The sequence below is a fragment of the Mus caroli genome, unplaced genomic scaffold (genome assembly GCF_978045245.1).
Source record: "Mus caroli unplaced genomic scaffold, Mus_caroli_1 scaffold_7, whole genome shotgun sequence".
NCBI classification, from domain to species: domain Eukaryota; kingdom Metazoa; phylum Chordata; class Mammalia; order Rodentia; family Muridae; genus Mus; species Mus caroli.
The window spans coordinates 78,656,340-78,666,038 of NW_028227262.1; the positions used below are offsets into that span (position 1 = coordinate 78,656,340).

The following is a 9,699-nucleotide window of genomic DNA, read 5'->3' on the forward strand; positions in this document are numbered from 1 at the left end:
TTCAGGCTCCAGACATTCTTGAACCTTCCCAGTCAGAGAATAGGTGTCCACCTGGGAGGGCTCTGACTGCCAGAGCAGGTGAGAGCCATCCTCTGTCCCACATCCCTTGGAGACCAGTCTGTGCAGGTAAACATGCAGACTGCAGAGATAACACATCTCCTGGGACAGGCCCTGTTTTGGGTCTTCATCTTCAGCCTAGAGGTAAGTTCAATCCCGAGATATCTGTGCACCTTCCCTGCAAGAGGAGAGCTTCTCTGCAGAGAATACTCTGACCACTGAGACCCAGGAGAGAACTGGATTCCCAGGTCTGCTGACAGAGGCTAACAGAATCACAGGAGAAACAAGCTCCAACCAGAGACAACTATAACAACTACTCCAGCAATTACCAGATGGTGAAAGGCAAATGTAAGAATCTTACCAACAGAAACCAAGACCACTCACCATCATCAGAACCCATCAATCCTACCTCAGCCAGTTCTGGATACCCCAACACACCTGAAAAGAAAGACTCAGATTTAAAATCATATCTCATGATGCTGGTAGAGGATGTCAAGTAGGGCATTAATAACTCATTTAAAGAAATACAGGAGAATAGTGCTAAAGAAGTAGAAGCCCTTAAAGTGGAAACACAAAAATCCCTTAAAGAGCTACAGGAAAACACAACCAAACAGGTGGTGAAATTAAACAAAACAACCCAAGACTTAAAAGGGGAAATAGAAACAATAAAGAAAACGCAAAGTGAGACAACTCTGGAAATAGAAACCCTAGGAAAGAAATCAGGAACCATAGTTGCGAGCATCAGCAACAGAATACAAGAGATGGAAGAGAGAATCTCAGGTGCAGAAGATTCCATAGAGAAAATGGGCACAACAATCAAAGAAAATGGAAAATGCAAAAAGATACTAACTCAAAACATCCAGGAAATCGAGGACACAATGAGAAGACCAAACCTAAAGATAATAGGAGTAGATGAGAATGAAGATTTTCAACTTAAAGGGCCAGCAAAGGGCCACCAGGCAAAGAAAATTCCCAAACTTTATCTGCAGACAGAATGATAGCTAGAAAGGACATATGGACACAGGATAGCCAAATGCCAAGACGTGCCAAGACAGGGTAAGCACTTCTTTCAAAATTCCTGCTTCACAAAAAGGTTGTCAAATATTCTGGGCCACACAGCTAAAGAAAAATATAGCAACATTATGAGAATATTGTTAAATGTCAAGGTTACCAGCTGTATCAATCATTTCTGTAATTTTGGAAGCTGTGTCCCTGTGCTTCCTATATACTCAGGCAATATTTATTCCTGCTCAGGTCTATGGTCTGGTTGAAGACTGGATACTTACATTCTTACTATAAACTTAAGTTATTTAGGATTTAGGAAGAAGTACTAGGTCTAAGAAGATATTTTTAGAAAGACAATACAAGTTAAGAGAGAAATTGATTTAAATACAGAACTCTGAATTCACCAGGATAGGATAGATAATAGATTACTTTCTTTTAAGTTACCAAATATGAACAGACTAGACTTTTTGAATGTAAATAACTCTTACCTAATAATTTTTATAATTGTTACTACTGTATGTTGTTTATATATATGAGAAAGAGCCTTTGATTTAGACAAAAAAGTGGAATTGTTGGGGTTTGGTCTGTTGCTATATATCATAATGAGAAATTTTGTACCTAAAGGCCTATGAGTAAATTTTAATGTTTACAAGCTTTTTTTGTGCAAACTTTGTGCCTTAATTTAAAACTATTGGCAAAAAAAAAATGGCCACAGCCAATTTCTGAAGGGATTAAAGGCAGACAGGTTCTAAGTTACCTGGCTAGGTGTGGAGAAACAGGAGAGGAATGAGGAGGTGAGAGAAGAGCGTACCATGAGAGGAGATATACCGAAAGGGCATGGAAAAAAGAAACAGCAAGTAATTGGGGTACATCAATGGGAAGGTAGTATAGCATGCAGTTGGAAAAGTATATTAGGGGTTACCCCCCAGTAATTGTCAACACCAAAGACATAAGCATAGTGTGAGTCTCATTTATTTGTAGGCTAGTCAGGCACAACCTTAAATTGGCTGTATTACATAGCTGGGTGTTCTTTTAAGATTCCTAACGAAGAAGGTGAGGAGTGTCTCTTATTCTTTTGCCTGCTCTTGGACTCTTTTACTCCTCCTGGGTTGCCTCATCCAACTGGATAAGAGGGTTGGTGCTGAGCCTTACTGTAATTTGTGATGCCTTGTTCAGGTGATAACCCGTAGAGACTTGTTGTTGTTGTTGTTTTGTTTAGTTTAGTTAAGTTTTCTTTTGTTTTATTTGCTTGCTTGTTTTAGGAAAGCAGAGTAGTAAGGAAAAGGGGAATTGGGGGGCTGAAAGGGGTGGCAGAAGGAGTAACTATGGTTGGCATAGTATAAAAGAGAATTGTTTTTTAAAAGGATGGAACAAAGGAGGGAGGAAGAGAGAGTAAGGGGGAAGGAAAGAAGAGAGGGAAGGAAGGAAGAAAGGAAGAAAGAGAGAAAGAGAGAGGGAGAGAGGGAGAGAGAGAGAGGGGGAGAGAGAGAGAGAGAGAGAGAGAGAGAGAGAGAGAGAGAGAGAGAGAGAGAGAGAGAGAGAGAGAGAGAGAGAGAGAAAATATGGCTTGTCCTTGGCCCCTCCTCCCTCTCTGATTTCCTGCTATGATGAGGTGAACATCACTCTCCTATCATCCACTTCCTCCATGATATTCTACCTCACGTTTAACATACAGCAGTGAATCCAAACTAACATGGACTGAAACTGTGAGCTAAAATAAATGATCCTCTCTTTGTCAAAGTGCCTTTTCACAGTGAAGAAACAACATACTTAGCACAAACCATGCAAACCAGTGATTTTCCTCAGATACCCCTGACACATCTATGCTCATGCTATAGACTTGGGCACGGAAAGGAAGCAAGGGAGAACCTATTCACATGCAAGTTAAGGAAAGATATTTGAAGTCCTAAACAATGATTTGTAACCCTGTTCTATTTCTGTGAGTCAAAAATGGTGCTCAAGACTGAGTGTGATGGCCCACACCATCTATCACAGTGCTTACGAAGAGGTAGATGGAATTTTGTTAGATCAAAATCCACTCCCAAGTTTAACAGGCCATGATACCTTCACTCAAAAATAAATAACAGGAACAAAATAAATTTTCAACTAATTTTTAATTAATGCATGTTTGAGATTAGCTAACATATTGTTTTATTGATGTACAAAATATTTCCCTCAACAAATATCAAAAACTGTTAATTATTATAAGACAGAAAAGAAATCAGGTGTGCTGGCACATGGCTTTAATCCCAGCACTCGGGCTGCAAAGGCAGGCAGATTTCTGAGTTTGAGGCCAGCCTGGTTTACAAAGAGGTTCCACAACAGTCAGGAATATACAGAAAAACTCTGTCTCAGAAAAAAAAAAGAAAGAAAGAAAAGAAAAAGAAAAACAAACAATTCCCATGATACAAAATCGTATTTACCATTAGTGGAGTGTAGTGTAGAATGAGGTATCACAGTCTCCACATTGGAAGTATATGAGAAGACAGCACAGGCAGATGTGGCCTAAGAATAGTAAGCCTAGATCAGATATATTGTTAAGTCAAACATCATGTTTTCTCTGATTTTTGTATCCTAGATTTTTATAGATTCATAGAATCCTGTGTGTGTGTGTACATGTGCAAGTGCCTGTGCATGTGCGTGTGTGTGTGTGTGTGTGTGTATGTGTGTGTGTGCATGTCAGAGGGCACATGTGTATGTCACATAGAAATAGGTAGAAGAACATAGGATAATAAATTTGTTATGTTTAATACACAGAATCTGAGCATGAGAATTAAAAAAATAAATATATAAATGTCTTTACTTCTTTTTTTGCCAAAAAGACCTTCCAAGTCAAAGGATCTGTTCATTAAATTTCTACCAAACTATGCAACAGACAGGCATAGCAGCTGCAGGCAGAGGGGAAGTGTGTAGGTCTAGGGATGTGTAGTGCAGACAGCTGGATAGAATCTCAGAGGAGGTTTATGTAGGAGGCTGAAGCACTGTGAGAGGAGAGCTGTAACCTTGCTGACAGAAATAATCTGCCATGTCTTCAGACTGCACACTGCTGATGGTGAGAGTGAAATCTGTCCCAGATCCACTGCCTGTGAAGCGATCAGGGACTCCAGTGTGCCGGTTAGATGCCCCATAGATCAGCAGTTCAAGAGACTGCCCTGCTTTCTGTTGATACCAGGCTATACCATTACCCACATTCTGACTGGCCTTGCAAGGGATGCTGACCCTCTCTCCTACTGATGTGGACATGAATTTTTGAGACTGGGTCATAACAATGTCTCCATCAACACCTGCAAACAGAAATAGATAATGAGTATACATTTACATATACAAAGACTTCATGATACAAATGTTAGTATAAAAAATGTATTATCTAATGGCATTGTCTGCCTAATGTTGGCTTCCTATAGGAAGTAGCTATTTAAATAAATTACTTTTAATATGTTATAATACTTTCAAATGTCTCACCAGACAACCAGAGCAACACGAATACAAAAACCTGAGTATGAGACTCCATCTTGATGCCCATTCTGGTCTGATGTATTTCAGATCTCACTGCAAAGACCTGGTTTATAAATCATGGGCAGCTGGGCTGGCCTCTAGGGATCTATGCAAAGTAGTCATCAAATAAGGAAGTAAATGACCCAGCTGTTTGAGAGTATCCAGGTTAAATAAACCGTCAAAAGTACTATCAAAGACAGGAAGTAATCACAAGGAAGGAATCAAAATAGAAGCTCAAGGACCAATATAAAGCTCTGAAATCACAAGTGTATAGATGTTCTCATGACAGGCTTCCATCAAAATAAGATATTGGATGAGGGAAAAGGACTGAAGCACTGGGGGCCAGCTGAAAGACGGTCAATAGGCAACCTTAGGAGGTAGGAGGTTGGGAGGACCCTACAGAATGCACCAGAGACCTGGGAGGTGAGAGACTCTCAGGACTCAAAGGGATGAAATGCCCAACAGTAGGGAGAGGGAACTTATAGAGCCCACCTTCAGCAGGAAGACAGGGCATCAAATGAGGGAAGGGGGTGCCATTCCAAACTTACAACTCTGACCCATATTTGTTCCTGTCCGAAAGAATTACAGGGATAGACATGTAGGGGATCCTGAAGAAAAGAAGGTCCAGCAACAGGCCCAAAGTGGAATCCAGCCCTTGGGGCAGTCCCAAGGCCTGTCACTATCACTGAGGCTATGTAGCACTCACAGAAAGGGACCTAGCATGACTGCACTCCAAATACCTAATAAGCAGCTGAGTCAGATGCTGATATTTGCACCCAGCCAATGGACAGAAACAATGACCCCTGTTGTTGAATCAGGGAAAGACTGAAAGACGCTGAGGAGGTTCAACAGTCTCAATTAATCTGAATCCAGGAGATCTCTCAAACAGTGGATCACCAAACAGGCAACATACACCAGCTGATATGCGGCCACCAACACAAATACAGCAGAGGACTGTTGGATCTGTGTTCATTCAGAAATGATGCACCTAACCCTCAAGAGACTAGATGCCCTAGGGATATTATAGGTCAGGTGGCATGGGAGGTAGCAGCATCCATGTGGAGACAGGGGTGTGGGAAGGAGGTATGGTATGTAGAGCAGTAGGAGGATGGATGAGTTGAATAAAATATGTAGTGAAAACAAAATTAATTAATTAACCAAATAATTAATAAAAAATCAGCAGATGAGTTTACACAAATAATAGTACAACTAGCTTTGGTTCAATAATGAGGAAACAATAAATCCTTTACAAGAGCAGCAGCAAAAGAAGAAGGAAAAGGCAAGTGGAAAAGAAGAAAGGAAAAAAGAAGTGAAAGTGAAAGAGGAGGGTCAGGAAAGAAAGAGGAAGATGGAGAAGAGAAGAGATACCAGAGGGGCAGTAAGAGAATTGTGGAAGTCAGTTCCTGCAGACACCACTACAGTCCTCCCTCAGCCTTCAACTTGGCGCCCCCTCAGGTCAGTAGACATGATGAAGGAACAGACAGCTAAGTACTCTTCAAGATTCAGTGTCTCCATGGCTCCAGCCAGCCTTGCCCCTGTGCTGTGAGTGTTTCCAACATTTCAAGGATTCAGCATTCACAGTTCCTGGATATGTGATATGTAAGGAGATGGCAATAATTTAATTCCACCTCTAGGTTTTCTGTAGGCACATGGAGAACAATGAGCAGCTTTACTAAGGAAGAGTTTGACTGCTGTATCCTAGATGATGGTTTTAGTGCTAAAAACATTCTGAACCCAAAAAATAAATGAAGTTTCTTCTTTCTATAAAAGCATCTGAGGTTGCTAAAAGCACTTCCCCGTGTTATTCCCTTTTATGCAGTCAAGTGTAAGGACAACAGAGCCATAGTGAGTACCCTAGCTGCTATTGGGACAGGATTTGACTGTGTAAGCAAGACTGAAATACAGTTGGTGCAGTGGCTTCGAGTGCCTCCAGAGAGGATTACCTATGGACATCTTTGTAAACAAGTGTCTCAAATCAAGTATGCTGCCAGTAATGGAGTCCAGATGATGACTTTGACAGTGAAATTGAGTTGATGAAAGTCATCAGAGCACATTGAAAGACAAAGTTGTTTTTGTGAATTGTCACAGATTATTCCAAAGCAGTTTGTTGACTAGGTGTTAAGTCTGGTGCCACACTCAAAACCAGCAGGCTCCTCCTGAAATGGGCAAAAGAACTAAATTTTGACGTCATTGGTGTCAGCTTCGATGTGTGCAGTGGAGGTATTGACCCTGCGACCTTCATGCAGGCAGTGTCAGATGCCCACTGTGTATTTGACATGGGAACAGAAGTTGGTTTCAGCATGTATCTGCTTTATATTGGTGGTGGCTTTCCTGGATCTGAAGATACAAAGCTTAAATTTGAAGAGATCACCAGTGTGATCAACCCAGCTCTGCACAAGTACTTCCCATCAGACTATGGAGTGAGAATCATAGCTGAGCCGGGCAGATACTATGCTCAGCTTTCATACTTGCCGTCAACATCATTGCCCCCCCCCCCCCCCCCCCCCCCGCCAAACAAAATAGAAGGAGCAGATCTGCTCTGACGATGAAGATGAGCAAACCTTCATGCATTATGTGAATGATGGAGTGTACGGATCATTTAACTGCATTCTTTATGATCATGCACCTGTGAAGGCCCTGCTGCAGAAGAGACCCAAGCCAGATGAGAAGTATTACTCACCCAGCATCTGGGAGCCGATATGAGATGGCCTTGATCCAAACATTGAGCACTGTAACCTGCCTGAAATGCATGTAGGTGATTGGATGGTGTTTGAGAACATGGGTGAATACACCATTGCTGTTGCTTCTACTTTAAATGGGTTGCAGAGACCAAACATCATCGCCAATGTGGCGACTCATGAAGCAGATCCAGAGTCATGGCTTCCTGGGGGAAGTAGAGGAGCAGGATGTTGGCACTCTGCCCGTGTCTTGTGCCCAGGAGAGCGGGATGGAAATCACCCTGCAGCCTGTGTTTCTGCTAGTATCAAGGTGTACATGCCATTCTTGTAGCTCTTGCCTGCAAGTTTAGCTTGAATTAAGGCATCTGTGGGGGGGGGGGCATTTAACTTAATTAATGCTAGTTTGGAATGTAGTGTTGGCCCCAATGTAGTATTAAGACTAGGAGAAGGGGGGTCACACATGCTGTGTTCCTGTGGTAAATTTGAATATTTGTCTTATATGGATTTTCACTCACTTTTCATGTATGATACTAATGTGTGCCCCTCAGCTGCAGAGTAAGCTTTTGTAGCTTGTTCATTTGCAGAACATGTCAAAGGCTTATGTTGTGACCCATTGTGAAAATAAAGTATCTTGAAATGACCAGGCATTAGGGAATGTTTGCAAGTATCCCTTAAATAAGGCACCAACTTCTGCACAGGCTACTCTATCACAGCAGTGGGTCTAGCTCAGCAGAAAGTAGAGGTGGATGAAACAAGGTTGGGTCCTTTCTCTGTATACAACATCAGTCTGCTTAGCCCATTCCAAGTGTGTGCAGTTGGCTGTGAAATCTGGTGCCCAGAGGCTATTGGTAAGGAATGTCATCTGCATAGTGGCCTGTTGCCTAAACACTTCCTAATGAGGGCAACCCTGTTTCTTTGAACCTTGCCTGCAGAAACCCTGACTGTTCCCACAAACGTTGATTTCACCTGCATCATCACCTAGTGACAGTTGAAAGTATCATACAGATTTGGGAGTCAACCTCCTGTAATAAATTCAACAACAGCAAGACAGACAGGCAGGCAGACAGGCAGAAAGACAGACAGACAGAAATGTGGAAAGGAGAGAAGGAATGTAGAAAAGGAAAAAAGACAAATATTTTAAAAAGAAAGGATTGGGACTGGAGACTCAACTCAGTAGTTAGAAATCACTTGCTGCTCATAAATTACTCAGGTTTAATTCACTCCAAGCATTCATGTGTTGATTCTCAGACATTTATAATTCCAGTTAAGCACACACATAGAACACATATATGCAAACATACATACATACATCCATACACACACACAAATACATATACAGACATATATATATATGTGTATATATACATATATATATATATATATACATACAAACATCTTACATACAATTTGACATGTGAGCCCTAAGCTTCTGCTCCAGCTACCAAGTCTTGCACCTGCTGCCTTCTTTCTGCTTTCATATAATCTAACCCTCTGGAAAACCAAATGAACCCTTTCTTTTTTTAAAATTGGATATTTTATTTATTTACATTTCAAATGTTACCACTTTTCCCGGATTCGCCACTGCAAGCCCCTTATCACATCCCCCATTACCCTGCTTCTATGAGGGTGCTCCCCAACTCACCTATCCACTCTTTCCTGACTGACCTAGCATTCCTCAACACTGGGTCATCAAACTTTCAAGCAACCAAGGGCTTGCTCTCCCACTGATGCTAGATAAGTACCCTTCAGCTTATTCATTCTGTGCCCTTCCCCAGCCTTGATTTGGCTAGACAAACCTCCTCAGACACTAGAGCCAGGATCTGGTCTTGCTACATTTACATCTTCCTACCAGAGAACTGAGAACTGCCTGCACACTGAGCTGCTGAAGAGCTGACTTTGCAAGTCAATCCAGCTGAAACAAGCAACAAAACCAACCCAAAACAAAGAGATGGGTCCTTGGGTTTTCAGACATATATTCAGGGACAGACATTAAAATTTTGACCCTTTATCAGAGAACGTTGTTTTGGCTCATTATTTCTCTCACAATCTTTCCCATCCATCCCCAGCTTTCCTTTTAGGAACCCAGTAATGCTGGTGGCTACATCAGTCTTTCCAATGATTCCTACATTGGGAACCTTGGGCTCAGTCTGATGGTTGGTTGTGAGCATTCCCATCTGTATTGGTCAGGATCTAGTAGAGCCTTTCAGGAGACAGCTATATAAGGTTCCTGTCAGCAAGGACTTCCTGGCTTCTGCAATAGTGTCTGGGTTTGGTGTCTGCATGTGGAATGGATACCCAGGTGGGGCAGTTTCTGGATGGTATTTCCTTCATTCTCTGTTCTACACTTTGTCACAGTATTTCTATTACACAGGAGCAATTCTGGGTTAATATTTTGGAGATATTGGGTGGCCCCATCCCTCAACAGGGTGGACTATGCCTGACTTCTTGATACCATCAATGTAGG

General features: G+C 41.8%; 1 pseudogene; it reads left to right on the plus strand.

The window, feature by feature from the left end:
* Positions 1-6,216: 6,216 nt before the first annotated feature.
* LOC110289180 (ornithine decarboxylase pseudogene) lies at positions 6,217-7,566 on the plus strand (annotated as a pseudogene).
* Positions 7,567-9,699: the final 2,133 nt, after the last annotated feature.